Raw genomic sequence first — 21417 nt, 5'->3', positions numbered from 1 at the left:
TGAGGCACAGTCCCCCGTCCCCCGACGCCCCTCGCGATGCCCCTCCGTCTTCGACTAACCCTCTGCATAGGAGCCGTGAGAGCCAGGAACCTGTGAGTTTTGTATGTCCACTCAGGCATCCTTCATACCTGGTCTGTAGGAAGTTCCTGTCAGAAGGAGGGGGCACCGCGAGGGCGTCGAGGGGCGGAAGGCGGTGCCTTAGTGCCTTCCTCCTTCTGACATTGTAAAGGAACCCTATTTTTTTAATGGTAAGGTGTGTGTGTGTGTGTGTGTGTGTGTGTGTGTGTGTGTGTGTGTGTGTGTGTGTGTGTTTTGTACTCAGATTAGGTTTGAAGTGTCTGTGTGGTGCAGCTGGTCTGGTCTGTCTCTGTACAGTCGAGGCTGCACCCACCTATAAAAGGTGGAGGCTCACCAGGACATGCACACCTCACAAGTTCCCGGCTCTCTCGACTCTGTTGAAGACGGGTTTCTTGGAGAAGGGGAGGGCAGTGAGGCACAGTCCCCCGTCCCCCGACGCCCCTCGCGATGCCCCTCCGTCTTCGACTAACCCTCTGCATAGGAGCCGTGAGAGCCAGGAACTTGTGAGTTTTGTATGTCCACTCAGGCATCCTTCATACCTGGTCTGTAGGAAGTTCCTGTCAGAAGGAGGGGGCACCGCGAGGGCGTCGAGGGGCGGAAGGCGGTGCCTTAGTGCCTTCCTCCTTCTGACATTGTAAAGGAACCCTATTTTTTTAAATGGTAAGATGTTTGTGTCTGTGTGTGTCTGTGTCTGTGTGTATGTATGTATGTGTTTTTTGTCCTCAGATTAGGTTTGAAGTGTCTGTGTGGTGCAGCTGGTCTGGTCTGTCTCTGTACAGTCGAGGCTGCACCCACCTATAAAAGGTGGAGGCTCACCAGGACATGCACACCTCACAAGTTCCCGGCTCTCTCGACTCTGTTGAAGACGGGTTTCTTGGAGAAGGGGAGGGCAGTGAGGCACAGTCCCCCGTCCCCCGACGCCCCTCGCGATGCCCCTCCGTCTTCGACTAACCCTCTGCATAGGAGCCGTGAGAGCCAGGAACTTGTGAGTTTTGTATGTCCACTCAGGCATCCTTCATACCTGGTCTGTAGGAAGTTCCTGTCAGAAGGAGGGGGCACCGCGAGGGCGTCGAGGGGCGGAAGGCGGTGCCTTAGTGCCTTCCTCCTTCTGACATTGTAAAGGAACCATATTTTTTTTTAATGGTGAGATGTATGTTTGTGTCTGTGTGTGTGTGTGTGTGTCTGTGTGTGTGTGTATGTATGTATGTATGTGTTTTTTGTCCTCAGATTAGGTTTGAAGTGTCTGTGTGGTGCAGCTGGTCTGGTCTGTCTCTGTACAGTCGAGGCTGCACCCACCTATAAAAGGTGGAGGCTCACCAGGACATGCACACCTCACAAGTTCCCGGCTCTCTCGACTCTGTTGGAGAAGGGGAGGGCAGTGAGGCACAGTCCCCCGTCCCCCGACGCCCCTCGCGATGCCCCTCCGTCTTCGACTAACCCTCTGCATAGGAGCCGTGAGAGCCAGGAACTTGTGAGTTTTGTATGTCCACTCAGGCATCCTTCATACCTGGTCTGTAGGAAGTTCCTGTCAGAAGGAGGGGGCACCGCGAGGGCGTCGAGGGGCGGAAGGCGGTGCCTTAGTGCCTTCCTCCTTCTGACATTGTAAAGGAACCCTATTTTTTTTAATGGTAAGGTGTGTGTGTGTGTGTGTGTGTGTGTGTGTGTTTTGTACTCAGATTAGGTTTGAAGTGTCTGTGTGGTGCAGCTGGTCTGGTCTGTCTCTGTACAGTCGAGGCTGCACCCACCTATAAAAGGTGGAGGCTCACCAGGACATGCACACCTCACAAGTTCCCGGCTCTCTCGACTCTGTTGAAGACGGGTTTCTTGGAGAAGGGGAGGGCAGTGAGGCACAGTCCCCCGTCCCCCGACGCCCCTCGCGATGCCCCTCCGTCTTCGACTAACCCTCTGCATAGGAGCCGTGAGAGCCAGGAACTTGTGAGTTTTGTATGTCCACTCAGGCATCCTTCATACCTGGTCTGTAGGAAGTTCCTGTCAGAAGGAGGGGGCACCGCGAGGGCGTCGAGGGGCGGAAGGCGGTGCCTTAGTGCCTTCCTCCTTCTGACATTGTAAAGGAACCATATTTTTTTTTAATGGTGAGATGTATGTTTGTGTCTGTGTGTGTGTGTGTGTGTCTGTGTCTGTGTATATGTATGTATGTATGTGTTTTTTGTACTCAGATTAGGTTTGAAGTGTCTGTGTGGTGCAGCTGGTCTGGTCTGTCTCTGTACAGTCGAGGCTGCACCCACCTATAAAAGGTGGAGGCTCACCAGGACATGCACACCTCACAAGTTCCCGGCTCTCTCGACTCTGTTGAAGACGGGTTTCTTGGAGAAGGGGAGGGCAGTGAGGCACAGTCCCCCGTCCCCCGACGCCCCTCGCGATGCCCCTCCGTCTTCGACTAACCCTCTGCATAGGAGCCGTGAGAGCCAGGAACTTGTGAGTTTTGTATGTCCACTCAGGCATCCTTCATACCTGGTCTGTAGGAAGTTCCTGTCAGAAGGAGGGGGCACCGCGAGGGCGTCGAGGGGCGGAAGGCGGTGCCTTAGTGCCTTCCTCCTTCTGACATTGTAAAGGAACCCAGTTTTTTTAATGGTAATATGAATGTGTGTGTGTGTGTGTGTGTGTGTGTGTGTGTGTGTGTGTGTGTTTTGTACTCAGATTAGGTTTGAAGTGTCTGTGTGGTGCAGCTGGTCTGGTCTGTCTCTGTACAGTCGAGGCTGCACCCACCTATAAAAGGTGGAGGCTCACCAGGACATGCACACCTCACAAGTTCCCGGCTCTCTCGACTCTGTTGAAGACGGGTTTCTTGGAGAAGGGGAGGGCAGTGAGGCACAGTCCCCCGTCCCCCGACGCCCCTCGCGATGCTCCTCCGTCTTCGACTAACCCTCTGCATAGGAGCCGTGAGAGCCAGGAACTTGTGAGTTTTGTATGTCCACTCAGGCATCCTTCATACCTGGTCTGTAGGAAGTTCCTGTCAGAAGGAGGGGGCACCGCGAGGGCGTCGAGGGGCGGAAGGCGGTGCCTTAGTGCCTTCCTCCTTCTGACATTGTAAAGGAACCCTATTTTTTTAATGGTAAGATGTTTGTGTCTCTGTGTGTGTGTGTGTGTGTGTGTGTGTGTTTTGTACTCAGATTAGGTTTGAAGTGTCTGTGTGGTGCAGCTGGTCTGGTCTGTCTCTGTACAGTCGAGGCTGCACCCACCTATAAAAGGTGGAGGCTCACCAGGACATGCACACCTCACAAGTTCCCGGCTCTCTCGACTCTGTTGAAGACGGGTTTCTTGGAGAAGGGGAGGGCAGTGAGGCACAGTCCCCCGTCCCCCGACGCCCCTCGCGATGCCCCTCCGTCTTCGACTAACCCTCTGCATAGGAGCCGTGAGAGCCAGGAACTTGTGAGTTTTGTATGTCCACTCAGGCATCCTTCATACCTGGTCTGTAGGAAGTTCCTGTCAGAAGGAGGGGGCACCGCGAGGGCGTCGAGGGGCGGAAGGCGGTGCCTTAGTGCCTTCCTCCTTCTGACATTGTAAAGGAACCCTATTTTTTTAATGGTAAGGTGTGTGTGTGTGTGTGTGTGTGTGTGTGTGTGTCTGTGTCTGTGTGTCTGTGTCTGTGTGTATGTATGTATGTATGTGTTTTTTGTACTCAGATTAGGTTTGAAGTGTCTGTGTGGTGCAGCTGGTCTGGTCTGTCTCTGTACAGTCGAGGCTGCACCCACCTATAAAAGGTGGAGGCTCACCAGGACATGCACACCTCACAAGTTCCCGGCTCTCTCGACTCTGTTGAAGACGGGTTTCTTGGAGAAGGGGAGGGCAGTGAGGCACAGTCCCCCGTCCCCCGACGCCCCTCGCGATGCCCCTCCGTCTTCGACTAACCCTCTGCATAGGAGCCGTGAGAGCCAGGAACTTGTGAGTTTTGTATGTCCACTCAGGCATCCTTCATACCTGGTCTGTAGGAAGTTCCTGTCAGAAGGAGGGGGCACCGCGAGGGCGTCGAGGGGCGGAAGGCGGTGCCTTAGTGCCTTCCTCCTTCTGACATTGTAAAGGAACCCTATGTTTTTTAATGGTAAGATGTGTGTGTGTGTGTGTGTGTGTGTTTTGTACTCAGATTAGGTTTGAAGTGTCTGTGTGGTGCAGCTGGTCTGGTCTGTCTCTGTACAGTCGAGGCTGCACCCACCTATAAAAGGTGGAGGCTCACCAGGACATGCACACCTCACAAGTTCCCGGCTCTCTCGACTCTGTTGAAGACGGGTTTCTTGGAGAAGGGGAGGGCAGTGAGGCACAGTCCCCCGTCCCCCGACGCCCCTCGCGATGCTCCTCCGTCTTCGACTAACCCTCTGCATAGGAGCCGTGAGAGCCAGGAACTTGTGAGTTTTGTATGTCCACTCAGGCATCCTTCATACCTGGTCTGTAGGAAGTTCCTGTCAGAAGGAGGGGGCACCGCGAGGGCGTCGAGGGGCGGAAGGCGGTGCCTTAGTGCCTTCCTCCTTCTGACATTGTAAAGGAACCATATTTTTTTTTAATGGTGAGATGTTTGTGTCTGTGTGTGTGTGTGTGTCTGTGTCTGTGTATATGTATGTATGTATGTGTTTTTTGTACTCAGATTAGGTTTGAAGTGTCTGTGTGGTGCAGCTGGTCTGGTCTGTCTCTGTACAGTCGAGGCTGCACCCACCTATAAAAGGTGGAGGCTCACCAGGACATGCACACCTCACAAGTTCCCGGCTCTCTCGACTCTGTTGAAGACGGGTTTCTTGGAGAAGGGGAGGGCAGTGAGGCACAGTCCCCCGTCCCCCGACGCCCCTCGCGATGCTCCTCCGTCTTCGACTAACCCTCTGCATAGGAGCCGTGAGAGCCAGGAACTTGTGAGTTTTGTATGTCCACTCAGGCATCCTTCATACCTGGTCTGTAGGAAGTTCCTGTCAGAAGGAGGGGGCACCGCGAGGGCGTCGAGGGGCGGAAGGCGGTGCCTTAGTGCCTTCCTCCTTCTGACATTGTAAAGGAACCCTATTTTTTTAAATGGTAAGATGTTTGTGTCTGTGTGTGTGTGTGTGTGTGTGTGTGTGTGTTTTTTGTCCTCAGATTAGGTTTGAAGTGTCTGTGTGGTGCAGCTGGTCTGGTCTGTCTCTGTACAGTCGAGGCTGCACCCACCTATAAAAGGTGGAGGCTCACCAGGACATGCACACCTCACAAGTTCCCGGCTCTCTCGACTCTGTTGAAGACGGGTTTCTTGGAGAAGGGGAGGGCAGTGAGGCACAGTCCCCCGTCCCCCGACGCCCCTCGCGATGCCCCTCCGTCTTCGACTAACCCTCTGCATAGGAGCCGTGAGAGCCAGGAACTTGTGAGTTTTGTATGTCCACTCAGGCATCCTTCATACCTGGTCTGTAGGAAGTTCCTGTCAGAAGGAGGGGGCACCGCGAGGGCGTCGAGGGGCGGAAGGCGGTGCCTTAGTGCCTTCCTCCTTCTGACATTGTAAAGGAACCCAATTTTTTTAAATGGTAAGATGTTTGTGTGTGTGTGTGTGTGTGTGTGTCTGTGTGTGTGTGTCTGTGTCTGTGTGTATGTATGTATGTATGTGTTTTTTGTCCTCAGATTAGGTTTGAAGTGTCTGTGTGGTGCAGCTGGTCTGGTCTGTCTCTGTACAGTCGAGGCTGCACCCACCTATAAAAGGTGGAGGCTCACCAGGACATGCACACCTCACAAGTTCCCGGCTCTCTCGACTCTGTTGAAGACGGGTTTCTTGGAGAAGGGGAGGGCAGTGAGGCACAGTCCCCCGTCCCCCGACGCCCCTCGCGATGCCCCTCCGTCTTCGACTAACCCTCTGCATAGGAGCCGTGAGAGCCAGGAACTTGTGAGTTTTGTATGTCCACTCAGGCATCCTTCATACCTGGTCTGTAGGAAGTTCCTGTCAGAAGGAGGGGGCACCGCGAGGGCGTCGAGGGGCGGAAGGCGGTGCCTTAGTGCCTTCCTCCTTCTGACATTGTAAAGGAACCCTATTTTTTTAATGGTAAGATGTGTGTGTGTGTGTGTGTGTGTGTTTTGTACTCAGATTAGGTTTGAAGTGTCTGTGTGGTGCAGCTGGTCTGGTCTGTCTCTGTACAGTCGAGGCTGCACCCACCTATAAAAGGTGGAGGCTCACCAGGACATGCACACCTCACAAGTTCCCGGCTCTCTCGACTCTGTTGAAGACGGGTTTCTTGGAGAAGGGGAGGGCAGTGAGGCACAGTCCCCCGTCCCCCGACGCCCCTCGCGATGCCCCTCCGTCTTCGACTAACCCTCTGCATAGGAGCCGTGAGAGCCAGGAACTTGTGAGTTTTGTATGTCCACTCAGGCATCCTTCATACCTGGTCTGTAGGAAGTTCCTGTCAGAAGGAGGGGGCACCGCGAGGGCGTCGAGGGGCGGAAGGCGGTGCCTTAGTGCCTTCCTCCTTCTGACATTGTAAAGGAACCCAGTTTTTTTAATGGTAATATGAATGTGTGTGTGTGTGTGTGTGTGTGTGTGTGTGTGTGTGTGTGTGTGTGTGTTTTGTACTCAGATTAGGTTTGAAGTGTCTGTGTGGTGCAGCTGGTCTGGTCTGTCTCTGTACAGTCGAGGCTGCACCCACCTATAAAAGGTGGAGGCTCACCAGGACATGCACACCTCACAAGTTCCCGGCTCTCTCGACTCTGTTGAAGACGGGTTTCTTGGAGAAGGGGAGGGCAGTGAGGCACAGTCCCCCGTCCCCCGACGCCCCTCGCGATGCTCCTCCGTCTTCGACTAACCCTCTGCATAGGAGCCGTGAGAGCCAGGAACTTGTGAGTTTTGTATGTCCACTCAGGCATCCTTCATACCTGGTCTGTAGGAAGTTCCTGTCAGAAGGAGGGGGCACCGCGAGGGCGTCGAGGGGCGGAAGGCGGTGCCTTAGTGCCTTCCTCCTTCTGACATTGTAAAGGAACCATATTTTTTTTTAATGGTGAGATGTTTGTGTCTGTCTGTGTGTGTGTGTGTGTCTGTGTCTGTGTATATGTATGTATGTATGTGTTTTTTGTACTCAGATTAGGTTTGAAGTGTCTGTGTGGTGCAGCTGGTCTGGTCTGTCTCTGTACAGTCGAGGCTGCACCCACCTATAAAAGGTGGAGGCTCACCAGGACATGCACACCTCACAAGTTCCCGGCTCTCTCGACTCTGTTGAAGACGGGTTTCTTGGAGAAGGGGAGGGCAGTGAGGCACAGTCCCCCGTCCCCCGACGCCCCTCGCGATGCCCCTCCGTCTTCGACTAACCCTCTGCATAGGAGCCGTGAGAGCCAGGAACTTGTGAGTTTTGTATGTCCACTCAGGCATCCTTCATACCTGGTCTGTAGGAAGTTCCTGTCAGAAGGAGGGGGCACCGCGAGGGCGTCGAGGGGCGGAAGGCGGTGCCTTAGTGCCTTCCTCCTTCTGACATTGTAAAGGAACCATATTTTTTTAAATGGTAAGATGTTTGTGTCTGTGTGTGTGTGTGTGTGTGTGTGTGTGTGTCTGTGTGTATGTATGTATGTGTTTTTTGTCCTCAGATTAGGTTTGAAGTGTCTGTGTGGTGCAGCTGGTCTGGTCTGTCTCTGTACAGTCGAGGCTGCACCCACCTATAAAAGGTGGAGGCTCACCAGGACATGCACACCTCACAAGTTCCCGGCTCTCTCGACTCTGTTGAAGACGGGTTTCTTGGAGAAGGGGAGGGCAGTGAGGCACAGTCCCCCGTCCCCCGACGCCCCTCGCGATGCTCCTCCGTCTTCGACTAACCCTCTGCATAGGAGCCGTGAGAGCCAGGAACTTGTGAGTTTTGTATGTCCACTCAGGCATCCTTCATACCTGGTCTGTAGGAAGTTCCTGTCAGAAGGAGGGGGCACCGCGAGGGCGTCGAGGGGCGGAAGGCGGTGCCTTAGTGCCTTCCTCCTTCTGACATTGTAAAGGAACCCTATTTTTTTAAATGGTAAGATGTTTGTGTCTGTGTGTGTCTGTGTCTGTGTGTATGTATGTATGTGTTTTTTGTCCTCAGATTAGGTTTGAAGTGTCTGTGTGGTGCAGCTGGTCTGGTCTGTCTCTGTACAGTCGAGGCTGCACCCACCTATAAAAGGTGGAGGCTCACCAGGACATGCACACCTCACAAGTTCCCGGCTCTCTCGACTCTGTTGAAGACGGGTTTCTTGGAGAAGGGGAGGGCAGTGAGGCACAGTCCCCCGTCCCCCGACGCCCCTCGCGATGCCCCTCCGTCTTCGACTAACCCTCTGCATAGGAGCCGTGAGAGCCAGGAACTTGTGAGTTTTGTATGTCCACTCAGGCATCCTTCATACCTGGTCTGTAGGAAGTTCCTGTCAGAAGGAGGGGGCACCGCGAGGGCGTCGAGGGGCGGAAGGCGGTGCCTTAGTGCCTTCCTCCTTCTGACATTGTAAAGGAACCCTATTTTTTTTAATGGTAAGGTGTGTGTGTGTGTGTGTGTGTGTGTGTGTGTGTGTTTTGTACTCAGATTAGGTTTGAAGTGTCTGTGTGGTGCAGCTGGTCTGGTCTGTCTCTGTACAGTCGAGGCTGCACCCACCTATAAAAGGTGGAGGCTCACCAGGACATGCACACCTCACAAGTTCCCGGCTCTCTCGACTCTGTTGAAGACGGGTTTCTTGGAGAAGGGGAGGGCAGTGAGGCACAGTCCCCCGTCCCCCGACGCCCCTCGCGATGCCCCTCCGTCTTCGACTAACCCTCTGCATAGGAGCCGTGAGAGCCAGGAACTTGTGAGTTTTGTATGTCCACTCAGGCATCCTTCATACCTGGTCTGTAGGAAGTTCCTGTCAGAAGGAGGGGGCACCGCGAGGGCGTCGAGGGGCGGAAGGCGGTGCCTTAGTGCCTTCCTCCTTCTGACATTGTAAAGGAACCATATTTTTTTTTAATGGTGAGATGTATGTTTGTGTCTGTGTGTGTGTGTGTGTGTCTGTGTCTGTGTATATGTATGTATGTATGTGTTTTTTGTACTCAGATTAGGTTTGAAGTGTCTGTGTGGTGCAGCTGGTCTGGTCTGTCTCTGTACAGTCGAGGCTGCACCCACCTATAAAAGGTGGAGGCTCACCAGGACATGCACACCTCACAAGTTCCCGGCTCTCTCGACTCTGTTGAAGACGGGTTTCTTGGAGAAGGGGAGGGCAGTGAGGCACAGTCCCCCGTCCCCCGACGCCCCTCGCGATGCCCCTCCGTCTTCGACTAACCCTCTGCATAGGAGCCGTGAGAGCCAGGAACTTGTGAGTTTTGTATGTCCACTCAGGCATCCTTCATACCTGGTCTGTAGGAAGTTCCTGTCAGAAGGAGGGGGCACCGCGAGGGCGTCGAGGGGCGGAAGGCGGTGCCTTAGTGCCTTCCTCCTTCTGACATTGTAAAGGAACCCAGTTTTTTTAATGGTAATATGAATGTGTGTGTGTGTGTGTGTGTGTGTGTGTGTGTGTGTGTGTGTGTGTTTTGTACTCAGATTAGGTTTGAAGTGTCTGTGTGGTGCAGCTGGTCTGGTCTGTCTCTGTACAGTCGAGGCTGCACCCACCTATAAAAGGTGGAGGCTCACCAGGACATGCACACCTCACAAGTTCCCGGCTCTCTCGACTCTGTTGAAGACGGGTTTCTTGGAGAAGGGGAGGGCAGTGAGGCACAGTCCCCCGTCCCCCGACGCCCCTCGCGATGCTCCTCCGTCTTCGACTAACCCTCTGCATAGGAGCCGTGAGAGCCAGGAACTTGTGAGTTTTGTATGTCCACTCAGGCATCCTTCATACCTGGTCTGTAGGAAGTTCCTGTCAGAAGGAGGGGGCACCGCGAGGGCGTCGAGGGGCGGAAGGCGGTGCCTTAGTGCCTTCCTCCTTCTGACATTGTAAAGGAACCCTATTTTTTTAATGGTAAGATGTTTGTGTCTCTGTGTGTGTGTGTGTGTGTGTGTGTGTGTTTTGTACTCAGATTAGGTTTGAAGTGTCTGTGTGGTGCAGCTGGTCTGGTCTGTCTCTGTACAGTCGAGGCTGCACCCACCTATAAAAGGTGGAGGCTCACCAGGACATGCACACCTCACAAGTTCCCGGCTCTCTCGACTCTGTTGAAGACGGGTTTCTTGGAGAAGGGGAGGGCAGTGAGGCACAGTCCCCCGTCCCCCGACGCCCCTCGCGATGCCCCTCCGTCTTCGACTAACCCTCTGCATAGGAGCCGTGAGAGCCAGGAACTTGTGAGTTTTGTATGTCCACTCAGGCATCCTTCATACCTGGTCTGTAGGAAGTTCCTGTCAGAAGGAGGGGGCACCGCGAGGGCGTCGAGGGGCGGAAGGCGGTGCCTTAGTGCCTTCCTCCTCCTGACATTGTAAAGGAACCCTATTTTTTTAATGGTAAGGTGTGTGTGTGTGTGTGTGTGTGTGTGTGTGTGTGTGTCTGTGTCTGTGTGTCTGTGTCTGTGTGTATGTATGTATGTATGTGTTTTTTGTCCTCAGATTAGGTTTGAAGTGTCTGTGTGGTGCAGCTGGTCTGGTCTGTCTCTGTACAGTCGAGGCTGCACCCACCTATAAAAGGTGGAGGCTCACCAGGACATGCACACCTCACAAGTTCCCGGCTCTCTCGACTCTGTTGAAGACGGGTTTCTTGGAGAAGGGGAGGGCAGTGAGGCACAGTCCCCCGTCCCCCGACGCCCCTCGCGATGCCCCTCCGTCTTCGACTAACCCTCTGCATAGGAGCCGTGAGAGCCAGGAACTTGTGAGTTTTGTATGTCCACTCAGGCATCCTTCATACCTGGTCTGTAGGAAGTTCCTGTCAGAAGGAGGGGGCACCGCGAGGGCGTCGAGGGGCGGAAGGCGGTGCCTTAGTGCCTTCCTCCTTCTGACATTGTAAAGGAACCATATTTTTTTTTAATGGTGAGATGTATGTTTGTGTCTGTGTGTGTGTGTGTGTGTCTGTGTCTGTGTATATGTATGTATGTATGTGTTTTTTGTACTCAGATTAGGTTTGAAGTGTCTGTGTGGTGCAGCTGGTCTGGTCTGTCTCTGTACAGTCGAGGCTGCACCCACCTATAAAAGGTGGAGGCTCACCAGGACATGCACACCTCACAAGTTCCCGGCTCTCTCGACTCTGTTGAAGACGGGTTTCTTGGAGAAGGGGAGGGCAGTGAGGCACAGTCCCCCGTCCCCCGACGCCCCTCGCGATGCCCCTCCGTCTTTGACTAACCCTCTGCATAGGAGCCGTGAGAGCCAGGAACTTGTGAGTTTTGTATGTCCACTCAGGCATCCTTCATACCTGGTCTGTAGGAAGTTCCTGTCAGAAGGAGGGGGCACCGCGAGGGCGTCGAGGGGCGGAAGGCGGTGCCTTAGTGCCTTCCTCCTTCTGACATTGTAAAGGAACCCTATGTTTTTTAATGGTAAGATGTGTGTGTGTGTGTGTGTTTTGTACTCAGATTAGGTTTGAAGTGTCTGTGTGGTGCAGCTGGTCTGGTCTGTCTCTGTACAGTCGAGGCTGCACCCACCTATAAAAGGTGGAGGCTCACCAGGACATGCACACCTCACAAGTTCCCGGCTCTCTCGACTCTGTTGAAGACGGGTTTCTTGGAGAAGGGGAGGGCAGTGAGGCACAGTCCCCCGTCCCCCGACGCCCCTCGCGATGCTCCTCCGTCTTCGACTAACCCTCTGCATAGGAGCCGTGAGAGCCAGGAACTTGTGAGTTTTGTATGTCCACTCAGGCATCCTTCATACCTGGTCTGTAGGAAGTTCCTGTCAGAAGGAGGGGGCACCGCGAGGGCGTCGAGGGGCGGAAGGCGGTGCCTTAGTGCCTTCCTCCTTCTGACATTGTAAAGGAACCATATTTTTTTTTAATGGTGAGATGTTTGTGTCTGTGTGTGTGTGTGTGTCTGTGTCTGTGTATATGTATGTATGTATGTGTTTTTTGTACTCAGATTAGGTTTGAAGTGTCTGTGTGGTGCAGCTGGTCTGGTCTGTCTCTGTACAGTCGAGGCTGCACCCACCTATAAAAGGTGGAGGCTCACCAGGACATGCACACCTCACAAGTTCCCGGCTCTCTCGACTCTGTTGAAGACGGGTTTCTTGGAGAAGGGGAGGGCAGTGAGGCACAGTCCCCCGTCCCCCGACGCCCCTCGCGATGCTCCTCCGTCTTCGACTAACCCTCTGCATAGGAGCCGTGAGAGCCAGGAACTTGTGAGTTTTGTATGTCCACTCAGGCATCCTTCATACCTGGTCTGTAGGAAGTTCCTGTCAGAAGGAGGGGGCACCGCGAGGGCGTCGAGGGGCGGAAGGCGGTGCCTTAGTGCCTTCCTCCTTCTGACATTGTAAAGGAACCCTATTTTTTTAAATGGTAAGATGTTTGTGTCTCTGTGTGTGTGTGTGTGTGTGTGTGTGTGTTTTTTGTCCTCAGATTAGGTTTGAAGTGTCTGTGTGGTGCAGCTGGTCTGGTCTGTCTCTGTACAGTCGAGGCTGCACCCACCTATAAAAGGTGGAGGCTCACCAGGACATGCACACCTCACAAGTTCCCGGCTCTCTCGACTCTGTTGAAGACGGGTTTCTTGGAGAAGGGGAGGGCAGTGAGGCACAGTCCCCCGTCCCCCGACGCCCCTCGCGATGCCCCTCCGTCTTCGACTAACCCTCTGCATAGGAGCCGTGGGAGCCAGGAACTTGTGAGTTTTGTATGTCCACTCAGGCATCCTTCATACCTGGTCTGTAGGAAGCTCCTGTCAGAAGGAGGGGGCACCGCGAGGGCGTCGAGGGGCGGAAGGCGGTGCCTTAGTGCCTTCCTCCTTCTGACATTGTAAAGGAACCCAGTTTTTTTAAATGGTAAGATGTTTGTGTGTGTGTGTGTGTGTGTGTGTCTGTGTGTGTGTGTCTGTGTCTGTGTGTATGTATGTATGTATGTGTTTTTTGTCCTCAGATTAGGTTTGAAGTGTCTGTGTGGTGCAGCTGGTCTGGTCTGTCTCTGTACAGTCGAGGCTGCACCCACCTATAAAAGGTGGAGGCTCACCAGGACATGCACACCTCACAAGTTCCCGGCTCTCTCGACTCTGTTGAAGACGGGTTTCTTGGAGAAGGGGAGGGCAGTGAGGCACAGTCCCCCGTCCCCCGACGCCCCTCGCGATGCCCCTCCGTCTTCGACTAACCCTCTGCATAGGAGCCGTGAGAGCCAGGAACTTGTGAGTTTTGTATGTCCACTCAGGCATCCTTCATACCTGGTCTGTAGGAAGTTCCTGTCAGAAGGAGGGGGCACCGCGAGGGCGTCGAGGGGCGGAAGGCGGTGCCTTAGTGCCTTCCTCCTTCTGACATTGTAAAGGAACCCAGTTTTTTTAATGGTAATATGAATGTGTGTGTGTGTGTGTGTGTGTGTGTGTGTGTGTGTGTGTGTGTGTGTGTGTGTGTGTTTTGTACTCAGATTAGGTTTGAAGTGTCTGTGTGGTGCAGCTGGTCTGGTCTGTCTCTGTACAGTCGAGGCTGCACCCACCTATAAAAGGTGGAGGCTCACCAGGACATGCACACCTCACAAGTTCCCGGCTCTCTCGACTCTGTTGAAGACGGGTTTCTTGGAGAAGGGGAGGGCAGTGAGGCACAGTCCCCCGTCCCCCGACGCCCCTCGCGATGCTCCTCCGTCTTCGACTAACCCTCTGCATAGGAGCCGTGAGAGCCAGGAACTTGTGAGTTTTGTATGTCCACTCAGGCATCCTTCATACCTGGTCTGTAGGAAGTTCCTGTCAGAAGGAGGGGGCACCGCGAGGGCGTCGAGGGGCGGAAGGCGGTGCCTTAGTGCCTTCCTCCTTCTGACATTGTAAAGGAACCATATTTTTTTTTAATGGTGAGATGTTTGTGTCTGTCTGTGTGTGTGTGTGTGTGTCTGTGTCTGTGTATATGTATGTATGTATGTGTTTTTTGTACTCAGATTAGGTTTGAAGTGTCTGTGTGGTGCAGCTGGTCTGGTCTGTCTCTGTACAGTCGAGGCTGCACCCACCTATAAAAGGTGGAGGCTCACCAGGACATGCACACCTCACAAGTTCCCGGCTCTCTCGACTCTGTTGAAGACGGGTTTCTTGGAGAAGGGGAGGGCAGTGAGGCACAGTCCCCGGTCCCCCGACGCCCCTCGCGATGCCCCTCCGTCTTCGACTAACCCTCTGCATAGGAGCCGTGAGAGCCAGGAACTTGTGAGTTTTGTATGTCCACTCAGGCATCCTTCATACCTGGTCTGTAGGAAGTTCCTGTCAGAAGGAGGGGGCACCGCGAGGGCGTCGAGGGGCGGAAGGCGGTGCCTTAGTGCCTTCCTCCTTCTGACATTGTAAAGGAACCATATTTTTTTAAATGGTAAGATGTTTGTGTCTGTGTGTGTGTGTGTGTGTGTGTGTGTGTGTCTGTGTGTATGTATGTATGTGTTTTTTGTCCTCAGATTAGGTTTGAAGTGTCTGTGTGGTGCAGCTGGTCTGGTCTGTCTCTGTACAGTCGAGGCTGCACCCACCTATAAAAGGTGGAGGCTCACCAGGACATGCACACCTCACAAGTTCCCGGCTCTCTCGACTCTGTTGAAGACGGGTTTCTTGGAGAAGGGGAGGGCAGTGAGGCACAGTCCCCCGTCCCCCGACGCCCCTCGCGATGCTCCTCCGTCTTCGACTAACCCTCTGCATAGGAGCCGTGAGAGCCAGGAACTTGTGAGTTTTGTATGTCCACTCAGGCATCCTTCATACCTGGTCTGTAGGAAGTTCCTGTCAGAAGGAGGGGGCACCGCGAGGGTGTCGAGGGGCGGAAGGCGGTGCCTTAGTGCCTTCCTCCTTCTGACATTGTAAAGGAACCCTATTTTTTTAATGGTAAGATGTTTGTGTCTCTGTGTGTGTGTGTGTGTGTGTGTGTGTGTTTTGTACTCAGATTAGGTTTGAAGTGTCTGTGTGGTGCAGCTGGTCTGGTCTGTCTCTGTACAGTCGAGGCTGCACCCACCTATAAAAGGTGGAGGCTCACCAGGACATGCACACCTCACAAGTTCCCGGCTCTCTCGACTCGGTTGAAGACGGGTTTCTTGGCGAAGGGGAGGGCAGTGAGGCACAGTCCCCCGTCCCCCGACGCCCCTCGCGATGCCCCTCCGTCTTCGACTAACCCTCTGCATAGGAGCCGTGAGAGCCAGGAACTTGTGAGTTTTGTATGTCCACTCAGGCATCCTTCATACCTGGTCTGTAGGAAGTTCCTGTCAGAAGGAGGGGGCACCGCGAGGGCGTCGAGGGGCGGAAGGCGGTGCCTTAGTGCCTTCCTCCTTCTGACATTGTAAAGGAACCCTATTTTTTTAATGGTAAGATGTGTGTGTGTGTGTGTGTTTTGTACTCAGATTAGGTTTGAAGTGTCTGTGTGGTGCAGCTGGTCTGGTCTGTCTCTGTACAGTCGAGGCTGCACCCACCTATAAAAGGTGGAGGCTCACCAGGACATGCACACCTCACAAGTTCCCGGCTCTCTCGACTCTGTTGAAGACGGGTTTCTTGGAGAAGGGGAGGGCAGTGAGGCACAGTCCCCCGACGCCCCTCGCGATGCCCCTCCGTCTTCGACTAACCCTCTGCATAGGAGCCGTGAGAGCCAGGAACTTGTGAGTTTTGTATGTCCACTCAGGCATCCTTCATACCTGGTCTGTAGGAAGTTCCTGTCAGAAGGAGGGGGCACCGCGAGGGCGTCGAGGGGCGGAAGGCGGTGCCTTAGTGCCTTCCTCCTTCTGACATTGTAAAGGAACCCAGTTTTTTTAATGGTAATATGAATGTGTGTGTGTGTGTGTGTGTGTGTGTTTTGTACTCAGATTAGGTTTGAAGTGTCTGTGTGGTGCAGCTGGTCTGGTCTGTCTCTGTACAGTCGAGGCTGCACCCACCTATAAAAGGTGGAGGCTCACCAGGACATGCACACCTCACAAGTTCCCGGCTCTCTCGACTCGGTTGAAGACGGGTTTCTTGGCGAAGGGGAGGGCAGTGAGGCACAGTCCCCCGTCCCCCGACGCCCCTCGCGATGCCCCTCTGTCTTCGACTAACCCTCTGCATAGGAGCCGTGAGAGCCAGGAACTTGTGAGTTTTGTATGTCCACTCAGGCATCCTTCATACCTGGTCTGTAGGAAGTTCCTGTCAGAAGGAGGGGGCACCGCGAGGGCGTCGAGGGGCGGAAGGCGGTGCCTTAGTGCCTTCCTCCTTCTGACATTGTAAAGGAACCCTATTTTTTTAAATGGTAAGATGTTTGTGTCTGTGTGTGTGTGTGTGTGTGTGTCTGTGTCTGTGTGTATGTATGTATGTGTTTTTTGTCCTCAGATTAGGTTTGAAGTGTCTGTGTGGTGCAGCTGGTCTGGTCTGTCTCTGTACAGTCGAGGCTGCACCCACCTATAAAAGGTGGAGGCTCACCAGGACATGCACACCTCACAAGTTCCCGGCTCTCTCGACTCTGTTGAAGACGGGTTTCTTGGAGAAGGGGAGGGCAGTGAGGCACAGTCCCCCGTCCCCCGACGCCCCTCGCGATGCCCCTCCGTCTTCGACTAACCCTCTGCATAGGAGCCGTGAGAGCCAGGAACTTGTGAGTTTTGTATGTCCACTCAGGCATCCTTCATACCTGGTCTGTAGGAAGTTCCTGTCAGAAGGAGGGGGCACCGCGAGGGCGTCGAGGGGCGGAAGGCGGTGCCTTAGTGCCTTCCTCCTTCTGACATTGTAAAGGAACCCTATTTTTTTAAATGGTAAGATGTTTGTGTCTCTGTGTGTGTGTGTGTGTGTGTGTGTGTGTGTGTGTGTGTGTGTGTGTGTGTGTGTTTTGTACTCAGATTAGGTTTGAAGTGTCTGTGTGGTGCAGCTGGTCTGGTCTGTCTCTGTACAGTCGAGGCTGCACCCACCTATAAAAGGTGGAGGCTCACCAGGACATGCACACCTCACAAGTTCCCGGCTCTCTCGACTCTGTTGAAGACGGGTTTCTTGGAGAAGGGGAGGGCAGTGAGGCACAGTCCCCCGTCCCCCGACGCCCCTCGCGATGCTCCTCCGTCTTCGACTAACCCTCTGCATAGGAGCCGTGAGAGCCAGGAACTTGTGAGTTTTGTATGTCCACTCAGGCATCCTTCATACCTGGTCTGTAGGAAGCTCCTGTCAGAAGGAGGATGGACAGTGAACATTTTAAGCCCACTCGGCAGCGACAGATGGCCACCCCTTCCTGAGCCTGGTTCTGTCGGAGGTTTCTCCCCTTTAAAAGGGAGTTTTTCCTCCCCACCGTCGCCAAGTGCTTGCTCATAGGGGATTTTTTGGGCTTTTTTTTTTAAAAACCAACTGCTGATAAGTTCACTGGCATCAAGTTTAGGACTCTGCAAATATTTAAATGGATAATTCGTCATCAAGTGAGGAATGATCCATTTAAATCATATTTGAGAGTCACATATATTTGTATATAAATATGATTTGTTGGACAATAAGACAAATCACAGACTAATTTGGACAATTGGGAAAAATTAAATAAATAAAAAAATTGGATAAAATGCATGTGTCATTGTTTCATATTGATTTCAAATAACATACCATTTGATTTCAACATATTTTTGTTACACTTGCAGTGGTGTTATTTTGTTATGATCCTGTTCATTTTAAATATAAATATAAATCATCTAAATAGAAATGGAAAACTAGAAAAATTAAAAATATAGCTTTACTAATCTGAAAGTTATTTGTCATTGGATCCATCATTCCCACAGTGGAAACACATTATTTCATATTATGTTCAATTCAGTAGTTAAAAGTATAAAATTTAATAATGTCTATTTTTAGTTTACTTTGTTAATAAACACATTTTTTAGTATTTTAGAAACTAACATCATACATATCCAAATATGAAGCAATGTTTTAACTGCCATTTACATACAGACCTGTGGCCAACTTTATAAACCATTTTGAATTTTTTCCAGCTGAGGCGTTCAAAATAGATATACAGGGAGTGCAGAATTATTAGGCGAGTTGTATTTTTGAGGAATAATGTTATTATTGAACAACAACCATGTTCTCAATGAACCCAAAAAACTCATTAATATCAAAGCTGAATGTTTTTGGAAGTCGTTTTTAGTTTGTTTTTAGTTTTAGCTATTTTAGGGGGATATCTGTGTGTGCAGGTGACTATTACTGTGCATAATTATTAGGCAACTTAACAAAAAACAAATATATACCCATTTCAATTATTTATTTTTACCAGTGAAACCAATATAACATCTCCACATTCACAAATATACATTTCTGACATTCAAAAACAAAACAAAAACAAATCAGCGACCAATATAGCCACCTTTCTTTGCAAGGACACTCAAAAGCCTGCCATCCATGGATTCTGTCAGTGTTTGGATCTGTTCACCATCAACATTGCGTGCAGCAGCAACCACAGCCTCCCAGACACTGTTCAGAGAGGTGTACTGTTTTCCCTCCTTGTAAATCTCACATTTGATGATGGACCACAGGTTCTCAATGGGGTTCAGATCAGGTGAACAAGGTGGCCATGTCATTAGTTTTTCTTCTTTTATACCCTTTCTTGCCAGCCACGCTGTGGAGTACTTGGACGCGTGTGATGGAGCATTGTCCTGCATGAAAATCATGTTTTTCTTGAAGGATGCAGACTTCTTCCTGTACCACTGCTTGAAGAAGGTGTCTTCCAGGAACTGGCAGTAGGACTGGGAGTTGAGCTTGACTCCATCCTCAACCCGAAAAGGCCCCACAAGCTCATCTTTGATGATACCAGCCCAAACCAGTACTCCACCTCCACCTTGCTGGTGTCTGAGTCAGACTGGAGCTCTCTGCCCTTTACCAATCCAGCCACGGGCCCATCCATCTGGCCCATCAAGACTCCCTCTCATTTCATCAGTCCATAAAACCTTAGAAAAACCAGTCTTGAGATATTTCTTGGCCCAGTCTTGACGTTTCAGCTTGTGTGTCTTGTTCAGTGGTGGTCGTCTTTCAGCCTTTCTTACCTTGGCCATGTCTCTGAGTATTGCACACCTTGTGCTTTTGGGCACTCCAGTGATGTTGCAGCTCTGAAATATGGCCAAACTGGTGGCAAGTGGCATCTTGGCAGCTGCACGCTTGACTTTTCTCAGTTCATGGGCAGTTATTTTGTGCCTTGGTTTTTCCACGCGCTTCTTGCGACCCTGTTGACTATTTTGAATGAAACGCTTGATTGTTCGATGATCACGCTTCAGAAGCTTTGCAATTTTGAGACTGCTGCATCCCTCTGCAAGATATCTCACTATTTTTGACTATTTATGGCACCAAAACCAATGCCACTTTCAGCCTGTCAAGTCCTTCTTTTGACCCATTTTGCCAAAGGAAAGGACGTTGCCTAATAATTATGCACACCTGATATAGGGTGTTGATGTCATTAGACCACACCCCTTCTCATTACAGAGATGCACATCACCTAATATGCTTAATTGGTAGTAGGCTTTCGAGCCTATACAGCTTGGAGTAAGACAACATGCATGAAGAGGATGATGTGGACAAAATACTCATTTGCCTAATAATTCTGCACTCCCTGTACTTTTGATTGTCACAGTGTTATTTGGGCAGCTGCCTGCCTAATATAACATAACATCACCACAATATTTTACATTAAATGAGGAAATGTATCTTTGTTTCCTCAGCTAAGACTGCTTGGCTGCTGTAGCTTGTGTTTATGTTGAGAGTGACATCTGATTTAAAAGCAAGAAGCAAAAGCCACTGAGCACCATCAGGCAGCACAGAGGCAATGCTACAAATTTAAGGAACGAAGGTCAATTCTTTGTGTGTGTACATGCACAGAGCACATGTGCACACGGTTGTGCAGATTAACTCACAGATGTATATGACAACTCACGTTTGTGGCATTGACATTGTTTTCCAATCTTAAATGTAATACATACATTTCCGTCATTGGCCATAATTCTTGCAAGGAAGGGACTCAAAGGTCACAAGTTATTAAATCAAATTAATTAAACACACCATTAAAAGAAGTTCACTATTCACTCCTTAACACATTGAAAATAGTGACATCAAGGGAAAAACATGCAGTGCAGCACTATCAGAGTGTCAGGCGCCACCTCTCTGGGGACATCTCAGGCCCTCCAAGGTTTGGAGGCCTATCTCCCCCTACCACCACTTCCCCTGCCAGTGGCGGACTCCCTCAGACATCGGTGCGTTGGTGGTTCTTTGTGTCCGGGGATGGGCGTCCAGGTACACACCGGCTCACTCCTTGGCGGCCCCTTATCGGGGCCTGGAGCCTGGGGCTCGCTCGGGCCACTTCGGAGGTGGGGTGCCCCCGGCCTCTTGGCCTGGGGCTCGGTCACTCAGGCACGGCTGGCTGCTGGCGGAGCTCACGGGCGCGTCACTGCAACTCCCCCTGGCTTCTGCTCCGCGGCTGCTGAGTGAGCCCTCATCTGGGACTCTCCTCAGCTCTTTCTGGGACAGTGGCGCGGCTGCCCCTCTGTTGGTCTTCCTTGGTCTCTTGTGTTCTGGGGGCCTCTGGATGTCTGGAGTTTTGATCTCCTCCATACCTGCTTCATGCCCTGGAGGACGGGGCTGTGGCCCCCCCACACCCTCTAGCAGATCATTACATGAAGGAACCTTTTTAAAAAAAACAAGCGCATCCATGCTCACAGGTGTACACATGGGTGATCACACCCACAAACTACACCCTTTTTGGCTCCTACCTCAAAGCACACTGTGTTCTGTTGATCTTATGTGCTGCACAATAATGTTTAATATTTAGTATTTACTGTCATATTCCCATATATCATTGTGATGCTGTTTATTCTATTACTCTTGTTCTCTTCTGCTTGTTTTCTTTTTTCTTTCTCAGCAGGTGATCCAGGTGATCGATATATGCATTTTTTATTTCTTTTTTTTTTTCTGCTCATTCTGTTGGTTTTTGTTTTTTGCCCTTCTCCCCCGTCCCTCTTCTCAGCTGTTTCTCTTTCCCTCTTTCTTTCTCCCCTTCTTTCCCCCAGTCAAGTCTGTCCCGTATTCAGCAAGTGAAAATAAAATAAACAATAAAAGGTGAATCAAATGGACCATTACGGCAAGGCTGGGATGGTCAATTTGGTAAAGTAAATCCGTTGGGCATCTTTCTTTGCCTTTAGACAACAATTCTGATGGCAAAAGAGCCAAACGGGACAGGCAAAAAAAAAAGAAAAAAAGAAAAAAAAAGAAGTGGCTTTAGATCTGACTCTTACAGACAGGCATGCATGTCTCAGGGTGATTACACACTAACACATTGTGATTAATCACACACATTTGTATACATTTTATTAACAAGATAATAAAAAAACACTATACAAAATGTGTTTTTGTGACAGGCCGCTAGTAACAAAGTGCTTAAAGATTTCAAATTGGTTCTTTCCCAAGTTTTCTGTTAT

The sequence above is a fragment of the Aulonocara sp. 'chitande type north' Nkhata Bay genome, linkage group LG10, assembly GCF_057382095.1.
Source record: "Aulonocara sp. 'chitande type north' Nkhata Bay isolate Kocher_YH1m ecotype deep benthic linkage group LG10, A_spYH_male_GT1.1, whole genome shotgun sequence".
Lineage (NCBI taxonomy): Eukaryota > Metazoa > Chordata > Actinopteri > Cichliformes > Cichlidae > Aulonocara > Aulonocara sp. 'chitande type north' Nkhata Bay.
This window is presented reverse-complemented; position numbering follows the sequence as displayed.